We start from the raw sequence: 21,645 nt of genomic DNA, 5'->3' as shown, positions 1-21,645 counted from the left end.
TTCTACACAGGTGGCTGAGAAAATTGCAGAAACGAAGGTTCTTGGCAGAGCCAAGGCAAACAGCATAATCACCTAGGCAAAATTAACCACAATTTGAAGTCTATGCTGTTCTGATGACAATGGTTTTAAAGACTTCATTTATTTTAATGTCACTCATCAGGACTCTTCCTTAACAGAGCCTCTCCAAGATACCGCTGCCCCATTTTTTTTTTTTTAAGAGAAAGAAGCCACTTACAGAAAAGAGAAATCCATTCCTCTCTTTGGATTTCAATAAAATTAGGATATATTTCCGGGAATGATCAACACTGGGTAGATGTCTCACTCTGAGCCTTATACTTTCTCTACCCCATTACTTTGTGTTATCCCTGGTGTTGAATATGAGAAATCTTACGCCTATGGAAGCCTCAAAACTAAATGCAGGACCCATTCCCTGGTCCTATCTTCCTGGAGGTTGGAGGGATGGCCCAGCAGTAAGAACAAGTGCTGTTCTTGCCAAGGACCTGAGTTCTGTTCCCAAGATCCATGTCAGGTTGCTCGCAACAGTCTGTAACCCCAGCTCCTGGTAAAGCAATGCCCTCTTCCGGGTTCCATAGACACACTCACTTTGCCTGAGCTCACATACAAAATAAAATCAAATCTTAACAAAAGAGAATATGATAATTTTAGTTACTTTTCAGTAGAGAGACAAAAGATTTGGAGTGATAAAGACTTCACGTAACAAAATATTGCATTCTCCAGAATCTTTTCTCCCATAGTATTTTGGGTGATTAATACATACTTAATATATTTGCAATGTGTTTTGACTACTCTTCAGAATATCTTCTGTAGTGCCAACTGCTGGTGGGGGGAAAACAAACCCAGATCCTGTAGGATGTCAAAACCAAAAAAAAAAAAAAAAGTCTATGTTCAACTCTGATTAAAAGACAAGCTGTCTGGGGCTGGGAGGAGGGGTAGGGAATCTTTAGGGGGGAAATTGGGAGGGGGAAATTGGGAAAAGTTTTACCATTGGCAATGTAAATGAAGAAGATACTCAATAAAAAAGATAAAAACAAAAAAGACAAGCTGTCAGAGTTGGAGAGATGGCTTAGTGGTTATGAACATTGGTTCCTCTTGCAGAGGTAAGTCATTCAAACTGAGAAGTGATAGGCCAAATTAGGGCCTGAGTCTGCCTATAAACACTTCCTAACAAAGGGTACCTACCCTCCTTGAAGTGAATAGAAGAAGGAGACTTCTCTTGCAGCCATGAGTATCAAGGGAGAGTTTCCAGAATAGGCAGGCCCCGGGCCAGACCTTGAAGGGCAGTTCTTTAGACTAGAATAGTTACTGCCTGACTTGATATGGTGTCATCCTGGTTCCTGGTGTCCAGTGTTCCCCCTCCCGAACAGCTAGCCTCTGAGGAATGGCCAGTAGCCATAGCCAGCAGGCTCGCTGGCTAAGATCAGAGGGTTTCCTTGACCTAAATGGTCCAGATTATGGCCCCAGATCCCTATTTCACTGGGTTCCAGGAGAACCCCTTAGCACATCACATTCCAGAGCAGTTTCCATCTGTCGAGTACACTTGTAAAGTAAGAGATGCTTTCATTTCGAGGGACTGAAGGCCATGGGTTTGTGACTATATAAGACTAGACCCCAGGGGAAATAAATGGAGGCTCGGGAAATTGTGACATCCTTGTGGAAATTCAATCCTATTTCTACTGGCTGAAAGGCACCAATGAGTATAATGCACGCAAGAGATATTGGTTCAAACAAACAACTAATTGGAATTAAGAGAAGAAGTGTGCATAGGCCTGTAATGAATGGATATGCTAATTGGTCTTCTCTGCTAGCCCCTTGGGCTTTGGCTGTGACATAGACTAGCCTATTAGATGCCTGCTCTGTAATAGCTGCTGAACGCTGGGGCCCTTTATTGCCATGGTAACATTGATGTCTAGAGTCTCGCTGAGCCCTGGATCTCTTAATTTACTACTCAGGCGGCTACAATTCTTTGGGTTTTATTATTCTCTGTGCCCCCGGGTGACAGAGTGGCAGTGAATCATGCTTATTCATCCTCTGCACCACCCACAGTGTCTTTGAATAAGTCAGGGTGTCTCTTACTGTGTGTGATGAGCAGATTATTAAGTTAGAGCCTATTTCTGCCTTTGCTAGGTTGGTACCGCTCAGAAACCCAATGTGCCTCTGTAAATGCTTACTTACCTACTGCTTCATATGTCTTTAGCAAGCAGAATGATGGCACTGCAGTGGACTCACAGTGTCTCAGCCTCCAAGCACCTTTTGTTTGCTTGGTGAGCAAGGTGGAGTGGTGCAGCCTAGGAAGGGCAGCGCTGACTGTGAAAATGAACTTCAGAAATACACAGGAAAGAAAGCATCTCAGAGTCCCTGCTGGAAACCAATGCCAGAACTTTTACTTTCTATGCGGGAAAGCACACTTCTTGTTCTAAATGATTCCAAAGGAAGGCAGTGGCCTCTAAAAGCAAAACGCTACAGGGCTAACAGATTTTATTTTTGGAAGAGGTTTGTTAAACAAATCAGAGAGACCAGTTGCCTCTGCAGATTAGTAAGTAGCTTGTCACTGGAGCTGCTCAAACTTTGCTGTCATAGGACAGAGGTGTCCTGAGCCTGAGCCATTGACTGTCCCATGAGTAAGAAGGACAGCTTTGCTGCATGACCTCTTAGTACTCGCCTAACCTTGAAATGTGCTGTATTTACATCTGATGCTGGCTGCTTTCTTGGGACACATGCTAAACTTGGATGACACTTTATATGCACATGCATTTTATTCAACAGTACATATGCTAAAATTGGGATGATATTCTATATGTGTAGCTGTAAGCGAGACTTTGCAACAGGTGCAGACATGCTTTTCTGACACCTCGATCACTAAAAAAATGGGTGGCCTGAAATTAAATGGTCAATGGAACCCCACATCACAGATGGCCCTTTTGAGCAGAAGAGTCTATGGATTGTTGGTGTGTTTGTGTGCATGTGTGTGGGTGTGTGGGTGTTGAGTATAATGTGTGTTGCTGTGTATTTGTGTGTGCATGTGTGTAGTTATGTGTATGTGTTTATGTTTTCATACATTTATGCATGTGTGTTGCTGTTATGTGTGTTCATGAGCATTTGTGTGTGTATGTGTATGTGTTGGTACATATTTGTGTGTATGCATGTGTTGGTGCATATTTGTGTGAATGTGTGTTAGCATGTATGTGTATCTGTCTGCATTTGTGTGTATTTGGTGCTTATTTCTGCATATGTGTGTGTGCATTTGTATGTGAGTTAATGTATAATTCTATTTATGTGCACACTAGTGTCTATGTGTGTACATATATATGCATGTGTGAATGTATGTATATGTCATATGGGTTCTATTGATACATTTTCTGTGCATCCTCAAGCAGGGAGCCAGCCATCAGACTGAGCTCAGGGAACCTGGTGGAGGAGCTGGCAGAAGGACTGGAGGAGCAGAGGGGGATTGCAACCCCATTGGAAGAACAGCATAGTCTGGCCTGACCACCCAGTTCTCCCAGAGACTAGCTCATCAACCAAGGAGTGACCTGGAGGGATCCATGGCTCCAGATACATATGTAGCAGAGGATGGCCTTGCCGGACAGCAACAGGAAGGAGGCCCTTGGTCCTGGGGAGGTTTGATGCCCCAATGTAGGGGAATGCTGGAGCAGTGGAGTGGGAGAGGGTGGGTGGGTAGGGGAGCACTCTCATACATGCAAAGAGGAGGGGAGAGGGGGGTGTGGGGTGGGGATTGTGGAAGGTAACAGGGAAGTGGGATATCATTTGAGATGTAAACGAATGGAATGCTTAATAGAAAAAGAGAAGAAAAAAAAGAAGGAAACTGTAGACTATAATCACCTGGCAGAGGATGGAAGGTGTAGGTGAGTGTGAAAAGTCTCCTGGAAACAGCTATATGTTAGGAGGAGACTTTTCTTTGTAATAGGCAGGAGAGAGAGAGAGCTGTGAGCCAAAGGAGAGCCAGGAGGGGAACTTAGGCAACACTGGGCTTTCCTATGAAATCCTGCAAGCCTGTTTATGACCAAGCACCTGCATTTCAGCAAGCCGAGGGCCGTGACACTGATCCAAACATGAACTCACTCTAGATTCAGCAAAGCACTAGGCAGAAACTGCAGGGGCTCTCAGCTGCCTCATTAATCAAAGCAAATTCATAAGCAAGATCAAAAGGTCTCTCCACCAGCAGCCGTGTTCAGTTACTCATGTGCTGTAAGACCACAGGCATGCCAGTTGGTTTCTCAGAGGCATCATCTACCAAAGCCCTCCTTGAAAGTCCGGTGGCCCTGCTACTCCACTCTCAGGAATGTTGTGAACCTGGGGCTCTTGAAAAGAAACTGGGCAGAGTTATCTGAAGTCAGGTGGAATTATTTATTAAGGAGTATACTCTACTGTATAAACATGAATTCTAAAATTAAAGCTGGGCTTTAGTCTAGTTTGTTTGTTTGTTTGCTTGTTTGTTTATTTATTTGGCAGTGCTGGGCATCAAATCCAGGCCTTTGTATATGATATAAAGTGCTCTACCTCTAAGCTCCATTCCTTTGAGGATGTGTTGCTATGTAGCTGAGGATAGCCTGCAACTCATGATCCTCCTGTCTCAGTCTCATGAGTTCTAAGGTTATTGGCAAGTGCCATTGTGCCTGAACAGTTTCCTTTACCTTCCTCTCACTCCATTCCCTCTGTGTTCCCATTCTCTGTCTCTCTGTTGCGAGAGAGGGGGTGGTATTATATTCACTCATGAATGCGAGTGTGCATACCTGTGCCCACCTGTGCCCAAGCACAGGGAAGGCTCTTTCACTGTCCATCCGTTGCCTTGAGGGAGGGTTTCTCACTGACTTGGAGGGATTCACCTGCCTTTGCCCCCCTTCAGTGCTGGGGTTACACACATGGACAGCCAGGCCTTCCTTTTTAAGAGGGCACTGGGGATTTGAACTTACGTGGTTCCCATGCTTGCAGAGCAAACACTCTCAACTAAGGTGCCATCTCCCCAGCCTCATTCCTGCTCTTACTAAGTGAGTGAAAATAATACATCTCTAATCCTCCCTGTCCCAGCCGTGCAATCTTCTCATTGGTAGAAAGATCATTTGCCTGTTTCTACCTTTCAAGTGCAAGAACTAAAAGTCAGTGCTATGGTATCCTATCTTGTGTGGCTGCTGTTGGTAGCTACCTCCAAGAATGCATGACTTCTTAGGGGTCTTTCCCGTTTATATCAATATAGCAATTGAATCTATGGATTCTAAAACTATTGGTGAAATTTTTCAGGGCAAACCTGATTTCAGTTTTCAGGGTTTTTTTTCCCCCAGGGCAAACTTAGATTTCACTTTTTAAGTGTTACTCCAAAGATTACTTATTATTTTCAAAGAAAAATGCACCTTTATAATGAAGAATTTCAGAAAGCATAAATCTTAGCTAAGCCATTTATATTTACCACAGCTAAAAACAAGGTCACTGTTAATAACAATGAACATTCAACTGATGTAGTAGTGTCTTAGTTAGGGTTACTATTGCTATGAAAAAAAACCTCATGGCCAAAAGCAAGCTGGTGAGGAAAGAGTTTATTTGACCTACACTTCCACATCTATAGTCAGAAGAGGAAGTCAGAACAGGAACTTCATCAGTCCAGGAACCTGGAGGTAGGAGCTGATACAGAGGCTACTGAGAGGTGCTACTTGCGGCCTTGTTCCCATGGCTAGCCCAGGGGTGGACCCACCCACAATGGGTTGGATGGATCCCATGAATCACTAATGAAGAAAATGCCCTAGAGCTGGATCTTATGAAGGCATTTTCTCAATTCCCTCCTTTCAGATAACTTTAGCCCGAGTCAAGTTGACAAAAAATAAGCCTGCATGAGCAGAGTATCAAATAACATTAACTCTGTAGGATTCTTGCCCCCAAAATACTTAATTTGAATGTGATCATGTGGAAAATATCAGAAACATCCAGATGGTTTTTGAGACACTTTTCTGGGCTCTCCAAAAATATTAGTACTAATAGAGGGAAAACAATCTTTTTTTTTTTTCACAATCCAGATTAAAGAAGACTTAAAAAGACAAGGAAAAATCCATAGTTCCTGATTGAATCCTGTCAGTACAAACAACTAGGATAATTTGGAGGAAATCTGAGAATATTGAGTCTGTTTAAAATGTTAACTTTCTTGGATGTGATAATGCTATCTGTGTAAGGGAGCTAGTTGGTTGTCTTATTCTTAGGAGATATTAGGAGTATTTAATTGTGAATTGGTATGACAGTAATTTTATTTCTTTTTCTTTCTTTTTTTTTTGAGACAGGGCTTCTCTGTGTAGCCCTGGCTGCCCTGGAACTTGCTCTGTAGACCAGGCTGGCCTCGAACTCAGAAATCTGCCTGCCTCTGCCTCCCAAGTGCTGGGATTAAAGGCGTGCACCACCACAGCCCGGCACAGTAATTTTATTTCTAATGCTGTAGCCAAATGCATGTATGTATGCATCATCTATATATGTTTATAAGTGAATATATATGCAAATATCAAATATTAATAATTTACAGATGAAAGGTATGTTGGTATTTATCAAGGTTACTTTCAATTGTAACATACTTTCCAAGTAAGATTTTGGGATTAAATATTAATAGCTCTCGTACTTCATCTAATCCCTTCTCATATCCCAAGAGGTACCTATATTCCCCTTTAGATACCCCTCGTATCTTTCATCTCTCTTATTTGAAGAGTATTGGAGTTAAGGAAAAAGGAAATCAGGAAAAGCTTTGTGAAGGCAGGTGTATCAGAGTTTAGCCTCTAAGAATGGAGTAAGCTTTTAACTCCTGAGCAGAAAATTGGGAGAAATATTTCTAGAGACGGGCAATAACTCACAGGAAGAATATAGCTGAATCTCCACTTCAGTGACCACGGAAATAAGCGGAGAGCATGTTAACAAGGCTGGTTCCCCAACCCCAACCCCAAATTCTGATTCTGAAATTCTGATGCATAGGTACAGAAAACTGAAGAATTAACGCACCTTAGGATGAATGTGATTCAGGGTTCATGTGTCATGCTTTGGGAAACATTGGTATGCAGAGCTACTCATTCCACATAAAGAACTTGTTTTGTTTTTCTCCTGTTCGGTTGACTTTCTTACTTGGTCAGTTTTCCCTGAGGCTGGACCTTCCAGAGGGGAGTGCTCTGCTCTGGGCCTGTCAGCTGTGATGTCTAACATGTCCAGTGCTGTACTCATTCCCACCTGCTCAGGAAGGCAGACTCAGCCAATTGTGGACATTAGTCCCAATTTTTATTTGGAAAAATGCTACCCATTAAAAGCAAATGGTGGTAAATACCAGCATGCCCTTTATCTATAAATTGTTAACATCTGACATTTATATATATGCTTTCTGTTATAGACACACATATGTAATATACACACATATGTATTTAGCTGTAGAATTTGATTATGTCAGGAATGAACCACACAATTTGATAATGGGCAAAGGTACACAGAAGACCCTATCGAAATGGACAGAGAGTAGCAAGCTAAGAAAATCAGAGTAACACCCTGTGGAATTATTTCTATTATGAAGTTTTTCAGTCAATGGAAAGAATAGAAAAATAAAAGAGGGAATGAGGAATATTACATGTGCAAAAAAGAGGGGTTGGAAATATAGTTCAGCTGGTAGAACCCTTGCCTGTCACACACATGTGTGGAAAATGGCACAATGCTGCCTAGAGATATTTTGGGATCTCTGATGGCTTCCTAAAATATGTGTATGCTCCCCATAACTTTTCCTTTCTTGTGGTATCCTAACAAAACCTCTCTTATCTATGATGAAAGTATTAAATTAATGCACCTTTGATAAAATTACCAGTTCTTAAAGAATTACTAGTTCCAGTTTTGTGCTGTTCTCTCTCTCTCTCTCTCTCTCTCTCTCTCTCTGTGTGTGTGTGTGTGTGTGTGTGTGTGTCTGTCTGTCTGTCTGTCTGCGCACACATGCCCTTGTAGGGGTGTTGGGAACCAAACTCAGGGCCTTGAGCTTGTTAGGTAAACACTCACCAGTGAGCCAACGCCCTGCCCTTACAGAATTCCTAATTCTCAGACCATGAAAAAACGAAAGCATTTCTGTGGCATGCTGTTACCCACCAGAGGAGTTGGCAGGCCAGAAATAAACTATTTTCTTTTCTTTTTTCTTGCATCTTCAGGCAGACACACAAGTCAAGAAAAGGAACCTGGAGTTAACTTGCTCAGGACTTTCCTTACCATGTTGTGGTTGGAGGTCACCACAACATGAGGCACGGTATTAAAGGGTCACAGCATTAGGAAGGCTGAGAGGCACTGGTTGCAGATGCTTGTGACCCTCCAGGGCCCACCTTTTCTATCTCTAGTCCCCCTTGTTACGTTTGGGGTGGAGGAAATCTTATTCCCCTTCTGAACTTATTTATTCCCACCATCTCTGGCTTCAACTGAAGTAGAACCCAGCCTAAAGAATCTATTCCCCAATGACCCAATTACCCTCTTTGCATGCAGAGTCAATAGCTGCTGGAGGAGCTCAAAGAGAAGATAGCAAAGGCTAGGGGGGCTTCTGTAATCTCCACATTTTGCAGTACACCAGTCCTTAAACATCCCAAATGTTCCCTTTACTCCACCTTTCTGGATGGAAACATTACACAAAAAAGGACTGATTCATCTTGCTGTTTGCCCTTGAGTTTCTGACTTCTGGATATCCAGGACAGACTGCCAGAATCAGAGAGTCTTCCTCCTAAGGCTTTTATCATCCACCTCCTTGGAACTCCCCTCTGAATTTGCCAACATCCAGGGTAGGGAAAGGAATTCAAGCACAGGGCACAGGGCTGCTATAACTGCAGTGTGATGTTGGCCCAGTCACTTAATCTCCTCAGGCCTCAGTGTCCTCAGAGGGCTATTGCGAGGGTGGCATGCAATCATTTTGATGAAAATCCTAAACAAATCATCAGGCCTTCTGGTGGAACAGTCCTTTGGGAACATGATAAATGAAAATGGCCTCATTTCTCCACGGTCTCCTGTTTCCTCTCTCTCCAGCCCCAGGATGGCAGCCGTTTCTCCAGCTCTAGTGAACAAAGAGATAAAAAAAGGATTTGTAAACAATGAGAGGAAGAGACCTAAATAAACAATGGCAATGCTTGGGACACCTGAGATTAGAAATAGCAACTGAAACTGCTTACGCAACTAATTGAAGGATTAGAAATGGGCGGAAAATGTAATCTTGGGATCCTACCCCTCAAGTGGTCCAGAACAGATGAAAAAAAGACAAGTGGTTTTAATGTAGGGTTTGGTTAGCATTTCTCAAACTGCTAAAAACTAGCTCTTTATTTATGAAGTGTCTAAGGTGTTCCAGTTGTACCATCTGAGGAGTGTTTTCATTCATATAACTTTACCTGGCACAATCCTGACTCTCACAAGAAACAGAGCTCCAGAAAAAGAGCATGATTAAGCAAGAAAAGTGTTCCCGCTAACCTAGAATATAGCAGGAAAAACAGCCGGACACTTTAAAGTTGTTCTGTTTGTTCCGGATGGATCACCCATTTCCCAAACTTGAAAACTGAGGTCAGGTCTAGTGGCTCATTGGTATGAAGGAAAGCTCAGGGTAAAATGTCATCAAATGTTAACACCAGCAACTCCTGAAATAATGTCACCCTGGGTAAAGCATGTGAATGCCAAACCTAAAGAGTTCTGGGTACGATTCTTAGACATTTCACCTTGTGACAGAGAAGAGGTGTGAAGATGTTGAGATTTAATATGACCTGCATGCTAACAAGGTAGCTTGTCACATTTTCCCAGATGCTGGCAGAAGACATGAAACTCCAGACTTAATATCCTGAGAGATAAGCAACTGTCTCATAGCAATAGTACTGGCCAGAATATAAACATTGTCATAGATTAATATCTCTCATCCCCAAGTCCTACCACAGTTACTCAAAAGAGGAAATATCTGAACACACTGAATCTTTCTTTCTTTCTCTCTTTCTCTCTCTCTCTCTTTCCTTCTCTCTCTCTCTCTCTCTCTCTCTCTCTCGTTTTTTATTTTTCTTTCTTTTCTCTCTCTTCCTCCCTCCTTTTCTTTTCTTTCTTTCTTTCTTTTTTTTTCTTTTTCTTTTTTTTTTTTTGACAAGGATTTTCTGTGTAACAGCCCTGATTGTCCTGGAGCTCATGCTATAGACCAGGCTGGCTTCAAACTCACAGAGATCAATATGCCTCTGCCTCCTGAGTGCCAGGACTAAAGGAGTGTGCCATCACTGCCCTGTCAGAACATGCTGGATGTTGTGTTACAGGAAAGCAACACTGAGCTTTAATAAAAACGAGTCTTTCACAAGCTGAAGGAAGTATGTGTTTGACTTTTATTTGCTCCAGAGGGAAGCTATCTTCTAAAGCTATCCACATAGACCTGACGAGGTGGACTGGAACAATGTCAACCACTATGAGTTCTCCTAAGGTGTCCAGAAACACGAGAAACCAGTAGAAGATGGTCACAGGAGAATCATTATGAGCTAATGCTCATCTGTTGACTCTCAGTTCTTCCTTATCTCTATCACATGTATCATAATAGTACTTACCCATGGAATAATGAAGATGAAATGAATTCATACATGTTAAAGGAAGTACTAGGTGCTCAGAAGACACTCAAGAACTTTTGGTTCATATTCCCATCCCTTCTCTCTCTCTCCATAATTAGTACAAGTTTGCACTTTCCCATTCTGGTCTTGCAGTCTTTCCCTGGCTCCCAACAAAAACCTCAGCTTTTTTTTTTTAACCACCCTTCATTTTTTTTTTTCTACTACTTTTCCTCTACACTCTCTCAGGACTGAAGTCTGGTTTAATTGGTTTGTTAAGTAACGAAGCCGCCCATCTATAAACTAAATGGTCAATACCATCATGTCAGAGAGTGGTACGAGGTGGAGAGAATGAAAAAGGACACCATCATCTCTCCCATGATATTTACTGTTTAGTTTGGGGGAGCAAAACAATGAACCACATGAAATTATTGTTCATTGAGAAGGCAGACCATTTAGAATAGAAGAGCAGCCTTGTTTTGCTAATTTGATATGTAGTGCCCCACTGAGAGAAAGGTACTGTCCGTATAGGGCCATGTCTCTCACCACTTTTCCTTGAGGGAGTCAAACTTCACTCCTGGGCCTTAAGTAGATGAAAGGTCAGTCTAAACTTGTAGGGCAGCTGAACTATAGCACACTGTCCAAGGAGCGGAGTCCTATTTCTTCTTAACACAGGCAGCAACACTGGTGATCAAGCTGAAGGTCAAGGCAATCTGCTAGTGTCTTTAAAGAAGACACCCCAGTAGGCTTTGGCACAGCCATTCTTGCCCTTTCTCTTTTTACCTTTTCTTTCCATTTCTTTCTCCCATCCTTTCTTGGGCAAGATTGCACTGTGTAGCTCAGGGTGGCCCAGATGTGTAATTCTCCTGCCCTGCCTTAGTCGTCCAAGTGCTGGGGTTGCAGGCCTGTCCTATCACATCTGGTTTAGCAGAGCCATCATTTAAAACACCTATCAGAGGGATGTTTGTAAAGAGATAATTTGTCTTTCATTCTTAAGGAACAGATACAGTACTGTCACTTTGTTTAAAGGAAGATTTTCATGTAGTCCAGGCTGGCCTTGAACTCACAATCCTTCTTCCACAGTCTATCAAGTGCTAGTTTTGCAATTCCTGGCTAGTGTCCTCATTTTCCAAGTTTATTAGCCACACAATACTTCCTCTCATAAAAACTCAGCCTCACTCCTGATAGAAAGGACTGTATACTAGTCTGTTTCTACCCTTCCTCCCCTCCAGCAAATGTTTTCTCTCTCAAGTAAGAGTATACGGACTTTGAAGGTAAGAAGCACACCTTATAAATCCCTTATAACTTCTGCTCCTTCCATTTGCAGCCAAGCCTGTTATCTATTGAATGATAAAAACCAATCTGTTCCTTAAAAAAATTGGCTAAAAAAAGAAATGATGCTGTGGAATGGCATGGTGTTTACAAGCAGAATCATGGTTATTTATTTATAAAAATTCCCAGACTTCTTTAGTCAGTCACCCTTATGGTATCAACAGAAACACTTTCTCCCAAGTAATTTCTGAGCCCAGACAGATTGGTTTACCTGTTTTCACAGATAGAAAGTCGAGTGTTAAATTGAACCAATCACATGCTAGTACAGTACTGCTAGGAATAGTAGCAAAGAAACAGTATCCTTAACTCTCACTTTAATCATTAGCTTGTCTTCTTTCTTGGGCTAATCCCCTTGATCCCAAGTCAGGAAACTTTCCAAGTGTGATGTCAAAATTCCTTCTGTGTTTCATCTTGGAAGATGGGTAGGAAGCAGGTGCTGGTTGACTTCTAGCAAGGAGTGGTAGAGAGGCAGAGGGACCCCCCACACCTATTATGACTTTGAGGGGTCAAGGGGGAAAGCTGACTCTTTAGCAAGATTGGGATCTGAAAGAGTCTTCAAATATAGTGACAAAAGAACCTTTACAAGTAGAGAAAAGGAAGAAAGCTATGATAACTATAAAAATTTGCCTGCTTACTAAATTTTCCTATTCAATTGTAGGGATTAGAACTAAGAGTTTTGGGGAAGTCAATACTTCCTAACTTGATTCTACGTAAGGATGACATAATGGAGAAAGACATAAACTTGGAAAATACATTGAATTTGGATGGAGACATCTCAGTATACATAACTAGGTCCAAAATTAACCTTCCAACTCCTACCAAAAATAAAAACCTGGCCAGGCCCGATGATACAGGCCTTTAATCTCAGCACTTGGAAAGCAGAGACAGTCTGATCTTTATGATATTCAAGGCCAATCTGGTCTAAATAGCAAGTTCCAGGCAGTCAAGACTACAAAGAGAGACCTTGTCTCAAAAATAAATAAATAAATAAATAAATAAATAAATAAATAGATAGATAGATAGATAGATAGATAGATAAATAATAGCCATGAAGCTACAATAACTTCTCACACATTTATCTATTTCAAAAGTGTAAAAGAAATGCATATAACCATTTTCTTTACAGTACTGGGGATGCCATGCAGGGTCACACACATACTATGCCAAAGTTTCGCTACTGAGCCACACCTGCAGCCCTGATAACAATACATTTTAATTGGCTTTATTTAGAGCCTTTTTTGGGTCACAGAAAAATGGGACACCAAGTGAAGATAACTCTCAGATATTCCCTGCTCTCTTCCATATCTTCCCCCATCACCAATATCCTAAGAGCAGTACACTTAGGACAGTTGATGAGCCCAATGCCCATAGTTTACATTAGGATTTACTCTTTGACAAATGTCCATTATTCACATAGCATCATTCACAATAGTTTCATAGCTCTCAAATCATCTGTATTCTATAGTTCATTCATTCTTCTTTCCTAACACTTAGCAACTACTGACATTTTAATGGTATATAGTTTAACCTTATTTTACAAGGTTATATAATTAGAACCATACAGTATGTGACCTTTTTATATTATCCAAAAAGATAGATTTTTTTAGTATATGTATGTTTATATCCATAGTTATAGGAGATATTGTTCAATATAGGAGTATCATTTATATTTTACTGCAAAAAATTTGATACCCAAAAGTGATTTTGATAGTATGAATACACTAAACCTAGAATAGCGCTAAGAAAATAAAAGTACAAAGAAGGTTTAAAAATTAAAATGATGCATTTAAAATATACTTAATGTAAAAATATAAGCAAATGAATAATACAGAAACAAAGGTGAAAGGCATGGTACATTCAAAAAACAAGAAACAAACAGACATGCATCCAACTATACTAGTAATGATATTGAAGCTGGGTGGGGTGGCACATGCCTAGGATCACAGCGCTTGGGAGGCTAAAGCAGGACAGCGTAGGCTTCAGGCAGAGATCTTATCTCCACAACAGTGATATCTACGGTATTAAGCTCTCCAACAGGCAGAGGTTTCTAGATTGTCTCTTTTATACCCACTTTTGAATGAGATTCAAACCTTTGCCCTAATACTTAGCTTTTTTGGGTCTGTAGATTGTAGTATGATTATCCTGTACTTTATGACTAATATCCACTTATAAGTGACTACATACCATGCATGAAAGACACATGTTGTAATGAGAAAAGTTCAATCACTGTAGTATATGGAAGCCAAACTAAAAGTTCAGGGCTCTAGCTCTCCTCACCCCCCCCCAAGACATCTCTGGACCATCTCTGTCTTCTATGATGTTGTTATGAGTGTCAGTGCTTACGGCAATGGTCCAAGGGCACAAGAACAGAGACCAAGAGTTACTGGCAGCCAAGGTACCTGATGTGGTGCTGGTTGTTAGTAACTTCTTCCATGGAAAACTAACATTTCACCCAAGAAGTCAGTAAAACTTCCCTTGATCAACTTCATGAAAGGACACAACACCTCCTTTCTGAAGACCTATATCAATTCCCATCTATTGCCCATCACAGCAGCATGGCGTGGTCACTTCAGGGTCTTGATCAAAATTATACACATAGATGGGTGTTATGGAGAAGCATAGTTCTCTCCCCCCCTCTCTCTCTCACACACACACACACATATTTAGGAAACTATACTTTAGGTCATCACCACACTAGTGACTGTGTAGAAGCATGAACAAGAGATGCTGCATTCTTACTGAGACCAGAAGACAGGCCCACGGTTAGTCTCAACTCCAATAAAAATAAAAAGGAGTGATGGAAAGTAATTGGAAAAATACAAGTGATTGATTGGCTAAGACAGGATGCAATTAGCTACACTAAACCATTTGTCCTTTACATGGGGTTGAATTTGCCACACACCATTGCATCAAGAGTGTTCCAAAGAGCCAAGGAAACATGAACGCATAATCTACCAGTGGCTTAAAAGTTACTTTTTTCCAGTAGCAGTGGACACTAATAAAACGGGGTTCTCAAGCTGCATAAAAATATGCTCATGCATAATAAATTGCACCACATTGGTAATTACTAATTTTACTTTACTTTTGAAAATACATACTGTGAACTTCATTCAACAGCTCCATTAATAGTATAGCGGACTGTAGGTTGAGGGAGTAAAATATATATTATATCTTGAGGGCAATGATTACACAACTACATGGTTTCAAAAATGACTTCTACTAAGACTTTGCTCTTGCAGACCTCTGACAGCTTAATAGTGGAGGTTTCTCTAGATAAGATAGAATATGAAATATTTTAATAACTGTGGGTTATTATTTATGAAGCATGATGTTTCAGTTACTTGTATTTGATGGGACTGTTTGGTTGTATTTGACGTATTAGAACTATTTAGTGGAACATAAACCTTAAATATTGCTGATTTTGCTACATTAGAAAAATAGTATCTGGAGAAGGGAAAGCTTCAAAAATTTAAAGAGGATGTGATCTCCTTCCTTTTCCAGTCAGGTTCCCTTCCAAAAGACAACTACTAAAACTGTGGAGCTAGGGAACTGTGTGACAGGGAGGATGGGATCAAGCCTGGAGCAAGAGTGAGCTCCAGGCATGCTGGAACCCAGGAAATCTCATTCTGGGGTCAGCAGCGGTAAGCTTGCTCCGTGCCCCGTGCCCCGTGCCCTGGGCCTGAAGGTCCTGGTGAAGGTAGCCCTGAGCCCCCCTCCCTTGCCTCACCTGAGAACGTCACTTATCCAGTAGCCAGTTAATCTTCCTTTCCCCTTATAAGGTCATGCAAAAGAGGCTCCCCCAGTACCCTGGCCCCAGGTCAGTGACATACACTTACCACAAGACCTCTACCCAGTCCCAAAAGGTTTAAATAGCCTTTGTTTGTCTTCTACAATTAAACTGGCTGTCAGGCTGAAGCGTCTCTCCTCAGTCTCTTGTCATCACTAAGCTCACTAGCTGCCTGAGGTCTCATCCTTGCCCCCCCCCATTCCCCACATTCCCACCCCACCCCAACCCCAGCCCCCCTTTTCCTGACTTGCTTTCCTTCTCAGATCACCAGTTGTGATTGCTGGCAATTACACAATTATGGGTCGGGAGCAGAGTGAGAATGACATTCAAACCACATTATGTGCATCCTTTTGTGGACAAGTAGACTTTTGCCACCAAATTGGCATATTCTTTACATACACATGCAAGCACACACAATTGGTAATACACTATGTTGTTTCTTCTTACATATTTCATTCTGGTTTATCTATTTCCAATTAATAGTAGACTCAGAGAAGTAAAATTGCTGAATCAAGAATAGATATAATTTTTTGTAGATTTTACCAAGTTACATCTAAAGAAGTTTGGATAGTCAGTGTTGTCACCAACCTGATAGCAAATATTTTATTTTTAGCTATTGTGACTATCATAGAGCCAACAGTCATTAGAATTTGAAACATGATTACATTCCCTGTTTGTATTTTTAGCTAATCTCTCTGTTGGTTGTTAGCCTTGTTTTTCTTTCTTTTTTTAAAATTTTTTTATTCGATATATTTTTTATTTACATTTCAAATGATTTCCCCTTTCCTGGTCCCCCACTCCCTGAAAGTCACATAAGCCCCCTTCCCTCCCCCTGTTCTCCCACCCACCCCTTCCCACTTCTCTGTTCTGGTTTTGCCCTATACTGCTACACTGAGTCTTTCCAGAACAAGGGGCCACTCCTCCGTTCTTCTTGTACCTCATTTGATGTGTGGATTATGTCTTTGGTATTCCAGTTTTCTAGGTTAATATCCACTTATTAGTGAGTGCATACCATGATTGATCTTTTGAGACTGGGTTACCTCACTTAGTATGATGTTCTCCACCTCCATCCATTTGCCTAAGAATTTCATGAATTCATTGTTTCTAATGGCTGAATAGTACTCCATTGTGTATATATACCACATTTTTTTTTGCATCCATTCTTCTGTTGAGGGATACCTGGGTTCTTTCCAGCCTCTGGCAATTATAAATAGGGCTGCTATGAACATAGTAGAGCATGTATCCTTATTACATGCTGGGGAATCGTCTGGGTATATGCCCAGGAGTGACATAGCAGGGTCCTCCGGAAGTGAGGTGCCCAGTTTTCTGAGGAACCGCCAGACTGATTTCCAGAGTGGTTGTACCATCTTGAAACCCCACCAGCAGTGGAGAAGTGTTCCTCTTTCTCCACATCCTCGCCAACACCTGCTGTTTCCTGAATTTTTAATCTTAGCCGTTCTGACCAGTGTAAGGTGGAATCTCAGCGTTGTTTTTCTATATAATGTATGCTTTAGGTATTATCTTTTGGCAGGGAAAGAGGGGAGGAGGCTGGAGAGATGGTTCAGTGATAAAGAGCACTAGCTGCTTTTCTAGAGGACTCAGGTTCAATTCCCAGCACCCACACAACTGCCAGTAATTCTAGTTTCACTGGAACAATGACCCTTTCTGGCCTCCAAGGGTACCACATACCTTGCAGTGCACAGACATAAATGCAGGCAAAACACCCATACTGATAAAATTAAAAAGTAATAACAAACAAACAAATACATGTTTAAAAATACTGGAAATAATATTTTCTTTCAAGATTGTCAATATCAAATGTGATATTGATACTGACCTGAATTTTTTGACATGTAGAAATTTGTATTTTCTTGTAATATCCTAACAAATCTTTCTATTAAAATACTTATTAGTAGTTTTTCAATTAAATATTCTTTAAAATGTTTAAAAAACACAACTTAACCCATCTGAAAAACATACCAAATATATTTTCCCTTAAAAAAAAGGTCATTCAAATGCATAAAACAAAGTTAGACAATTAAATGGAAAAAATAGGCAAATTAACCAATATCATATTCTCAGGCATGAATAGGACTACAGAGAAGATTCCAGAGAAAATGATGGATTTGGCCAGTAATAGAAGTCAAACAGCTCTAACAGTTATTTGTAGAACATTTATCTTAATTTAGGTTTCCATTGCTGTGACGAGACACCATGACCAAGGCAACTCTTATAAAGGACAGCATTTAATTGGGGCTGGCTCACAGATTCAGAGGTTCAGTCCATTGTCATCATGGCAGGAAGCATGGCAGTGTGCAGGCAGACACAGTACTGAGAAGGAGCCAAGAGTTCTACATCTTGATCCAAAGGCAGCCAGGAAGAGACCCTCTTTTCCAGGTAGCTAGGGGGAGGGTGTCAAAGCCCACCCCCACAGTAACACACTTCCTCCAACAAGGCCACACCTACTCCAACAAGGCCACACCTCCTAATATTGCCACTCCCTAGGCCACACATATACAAACCACCACATTCCACCCCCTGTCTCCCATAGGATTGTTCAAACACACAAGTCTATGGGGGCACACATAGCCACAAAATAATACAAAATACATTTAATGTCATAGTCTATAGCAGTCATGTTAAAAGTCCAGATGTTAAAGGTCCAAAGTTCAAAGTCTCTTTTGAGATTCATCCAATTACTTAACTGTAATCCATATAAAAGCAAAAGCAAAAAACAAAGCACATATCTCCAATATCACAGGATATACATTGCCATTCCAAAACATCATAGTGAGGAAATACTGGACCAAAGCAAGACCAAAGCTAACTGGGCAAATGCTCCATCTCCATGTCTGATGTCAAAGCACTCTTCAGATCTCCAACTCTTTTCTGCTTCGTTGAGTGCAGCAGAATTCTTTCCCTGTTAGCAGTTTTCCTCAGCAGCTTTCCCACAGCTCTGGTATCTCAAACATCGTGGGGTCTCCAAGGTGACTTCAACATTGCAGGTGCTTGTTCCAATGTCTGGGATCCACACATGATTTTCTAGGCTTCTCCAAAGGCCTTGGGTCACATCTCCAACTCTGCCCTCTCTAGGCTCTGCCTGACTCCACTCTACTGCTGCTGCTGTTCTTGGTGGTCATCCCATGGTATTGGCATCTCCAGTTCTCTTGAGTCTTCCACTGTAACTCAGTTCAGCAATAGTGTCTCATAGGATCCCTTCATGGTGTCAAGCCTCAACTCCTTTGCATGACTCCTTCAGTCCCATCAACTGCAACTGAGGCTGCATCTTTAATAATGGCCTTCCATGGCCTCTCACAGTGCCAAACCCCAGCTGCTCTTTATGACCCCTTCATGCTTTCAAAACCAGTACTACCTTGGTGACTCTTACACATTACCAAGCCCAGCTGCAGCTTCACCAAAACAGAAAAAAATCTCTAGGTCACCTATTAACATTCTTCTCCTTTGAAGCCTCTTGACACAGTCCCCTACAATTCAAATCACCCTCAGCAACAATGTTAAAATACAAAACAATGACAATAAAACCTTTCTTTCTTTAAAAGAGCATTGGCTACTCTTTCAGAGGACCCAGGTTCAATTCAGAGGACTCAGGTTCAATTTCCAGCAGCCACATAGTGGCTTACAACTGTCTGTAAATTTTTGATGCTTATTTATTTTCTTCTTATGTGTTTGCGTGTTTTGCCTGCATGTATGTCTGTACACCACAGACATGAGTGTTCTCCATGGAGGACAGAGAAGGTGTTGGTTTCCCCCATTGAAATTGGAGTTATGGGCAATTCTCAGTCATCTTGGGTGCTAGGAATTCTGAACTCAGATCCTCTTGAAGAGCCATCAATGCTTTAGCACTTGAGCCATCTCTCCAGCCCTACCACTGGCTTTAGAATGACATGCCATCTCCCCTCCATTTTGCCTAGTGGCAAATCTGTCATGATATATCACAAGTCTCCATATTATAGGAGTTTGTTTGGAGCCATCCTTTTTTGCGTCTTCCCTCGTTCTAATTCTGCCAATATTCTACTGTCTTGTTTGCCGTGGCTTTACAATAAGTCTCATATCTTCAGCTGAGGAGATGGCTTAGCCAGTAAAGCACCTGCTGCACAAGCATGAGGACCAGAGTTGGGACTGTAAGATGCTGGGCCAGGTGGTACATAAATGTCTTTCTAGTGATGGGTGGCAGGAGGTGGGTGGTGGTGGTGGTGGTGGTGGTGGAAGGAGGAGCCTAAAGCTCATTGTCCAGTCAGAGTAGCCAGTTAGTGAGAGCTCCAGGTTCAGTGAAACCTCCTGCTTTCACACACATGCACACACACTCTCTCACAGACACATACAGATGTACATACACATGTATGCACACTCTCTCATACATGTGTACATGCATGCATGCATGAACACATGCATAGATAAGTAAGACTCATATTTGGAAAAGCAAATCTTTTATTTTCTGCTTCATCAAACATGTCTTAGTTGAACCTTGTTTTGTTTTATACATGTATTACAATATTAGTTTTTTGATCAAAGCATCTGTATATGATGTACATTGAAAACGACTGGATGGAAATAACAAAATTATCAGTAGTAGTTTCCAGTTAATCTGGAAGATAAATAACTTATTTCTTCAAGTTGTGAATATAAACTTATTTGGTAGTCTGAAATTAATAGACAAAAACTAAATTTAAATGCTTTTGCTTTGTTTCGTGGTGCTGAGGGTGAAACCCAGATCTTCCACAATGCTGGGCAAACATTCAACCACTGAACTACATCCCAATCTGAATGTGACCAATTTATGAACATTTTGTCTGTACATACTGGTGCCCAGCCAGAGGAGAGCAGCCTTGTTATGGTGAAAGCAAAAATCAATGTTAGGGTTAAAATGCTGAGGCCTTGAGCACTTGGGGAGGATGATAAGGCTTGATATTCAAGCTGAACAGGTAAGAGAAAGAGCACAATAGCAGAGGTGTTCTGGTCAAGCTCTGACCATCTCCCAAGTACTGCTTCCAGGGGAGGTTGTGGGAGACATTTGTTGTCTTTCCCCCTTGTAAATTCAGCTTTGTGCGTAGTTCCACCTTACATCTGACAGCTTGAATGCACTGTAACAGATTGAATTGTGGGGAAAGATGGCTTCTAAGAAAGCCTCTGCCTTTTCCAGGAAGGAGAGCACTCCAGGCTGCCCCAGGGATGGGCAAGGGGAGGAGAAAATGGTAGGTTAGCTCTAATGAGTCCAGCCCTTTGCCATTGCCCCTGTTCGGTGCTCCCTCTACCCTGGAGAGTGTGTTTACTTTCTGCTTTTATTGGCAATTGCCTGCTGCAATAAGCCTTGGTTACTTGATTGCTTTACCCGATCTGATCTCCAGCTTGAATTCTTCTTTAGAAGCAGGACTACCTACCATTGGGATAAGTGGGAATATAAGAAGCGACAGCTCGCCTCCTCTTCTATTCTGGCCACATCTTTCCTCCCAGTTTCTATTGTCATGCTCCTAGGATCTCCAGCATCACTTTCCAGCCACCTCAAACTGCGCCTCCCCCCCCCCATTCTCTTCATATGACAGGGGTTTTCCTGAATCTCAGGCATTCATATGCCATTCCCAATGCCCTTTGCTCTGTTCCATAGTTACTGTTCTTCCAAATCACTCACAATGCTACTTGAAGTTCCTCATGACTCGGAAAAAAAAATGATTCATCTATTTTAATTTATGGGCATGAGTGTTTTGCTTGCAGATATTTCTGTACATCTGAGGAGGCCAGAAGAAGGTGATGGATGCCTTGGAAGTGGAGGTACAGATGGTTGTGAGTTACCATGTTAGGAATGAAACCTGGGTCCCCTGGAAAAGCAGTCTGTGCTCTTACCTACTGAGCCATTTATATAGCTCCTTCTCAAGATTCTTGAACACACAACTAGTTAGTCTCTATGAGTCTTTGTACTCTGGAGTTCTTTGTTTTATGTGTGTTACA

Source organism: Apodemus sylvaticus, chromosome X (assembly GCF_947179515.1).
Source record: "Apodemus sylvaticus chromosome X, mApoSyl1.1, whole genome shotgun sequence".
In the NCBI taxonomy this organism is placed as follows: Eukaryota; Metazoa; Chordata; class Mammalia; order Rodentia; family Muridae; genus Apodemus; species Apodemus sylvaticus.
The sequence above is the reverse complement of the archived record's forward strand: the minus strand, read 5'-3'. Positions refer to the sequence as shown.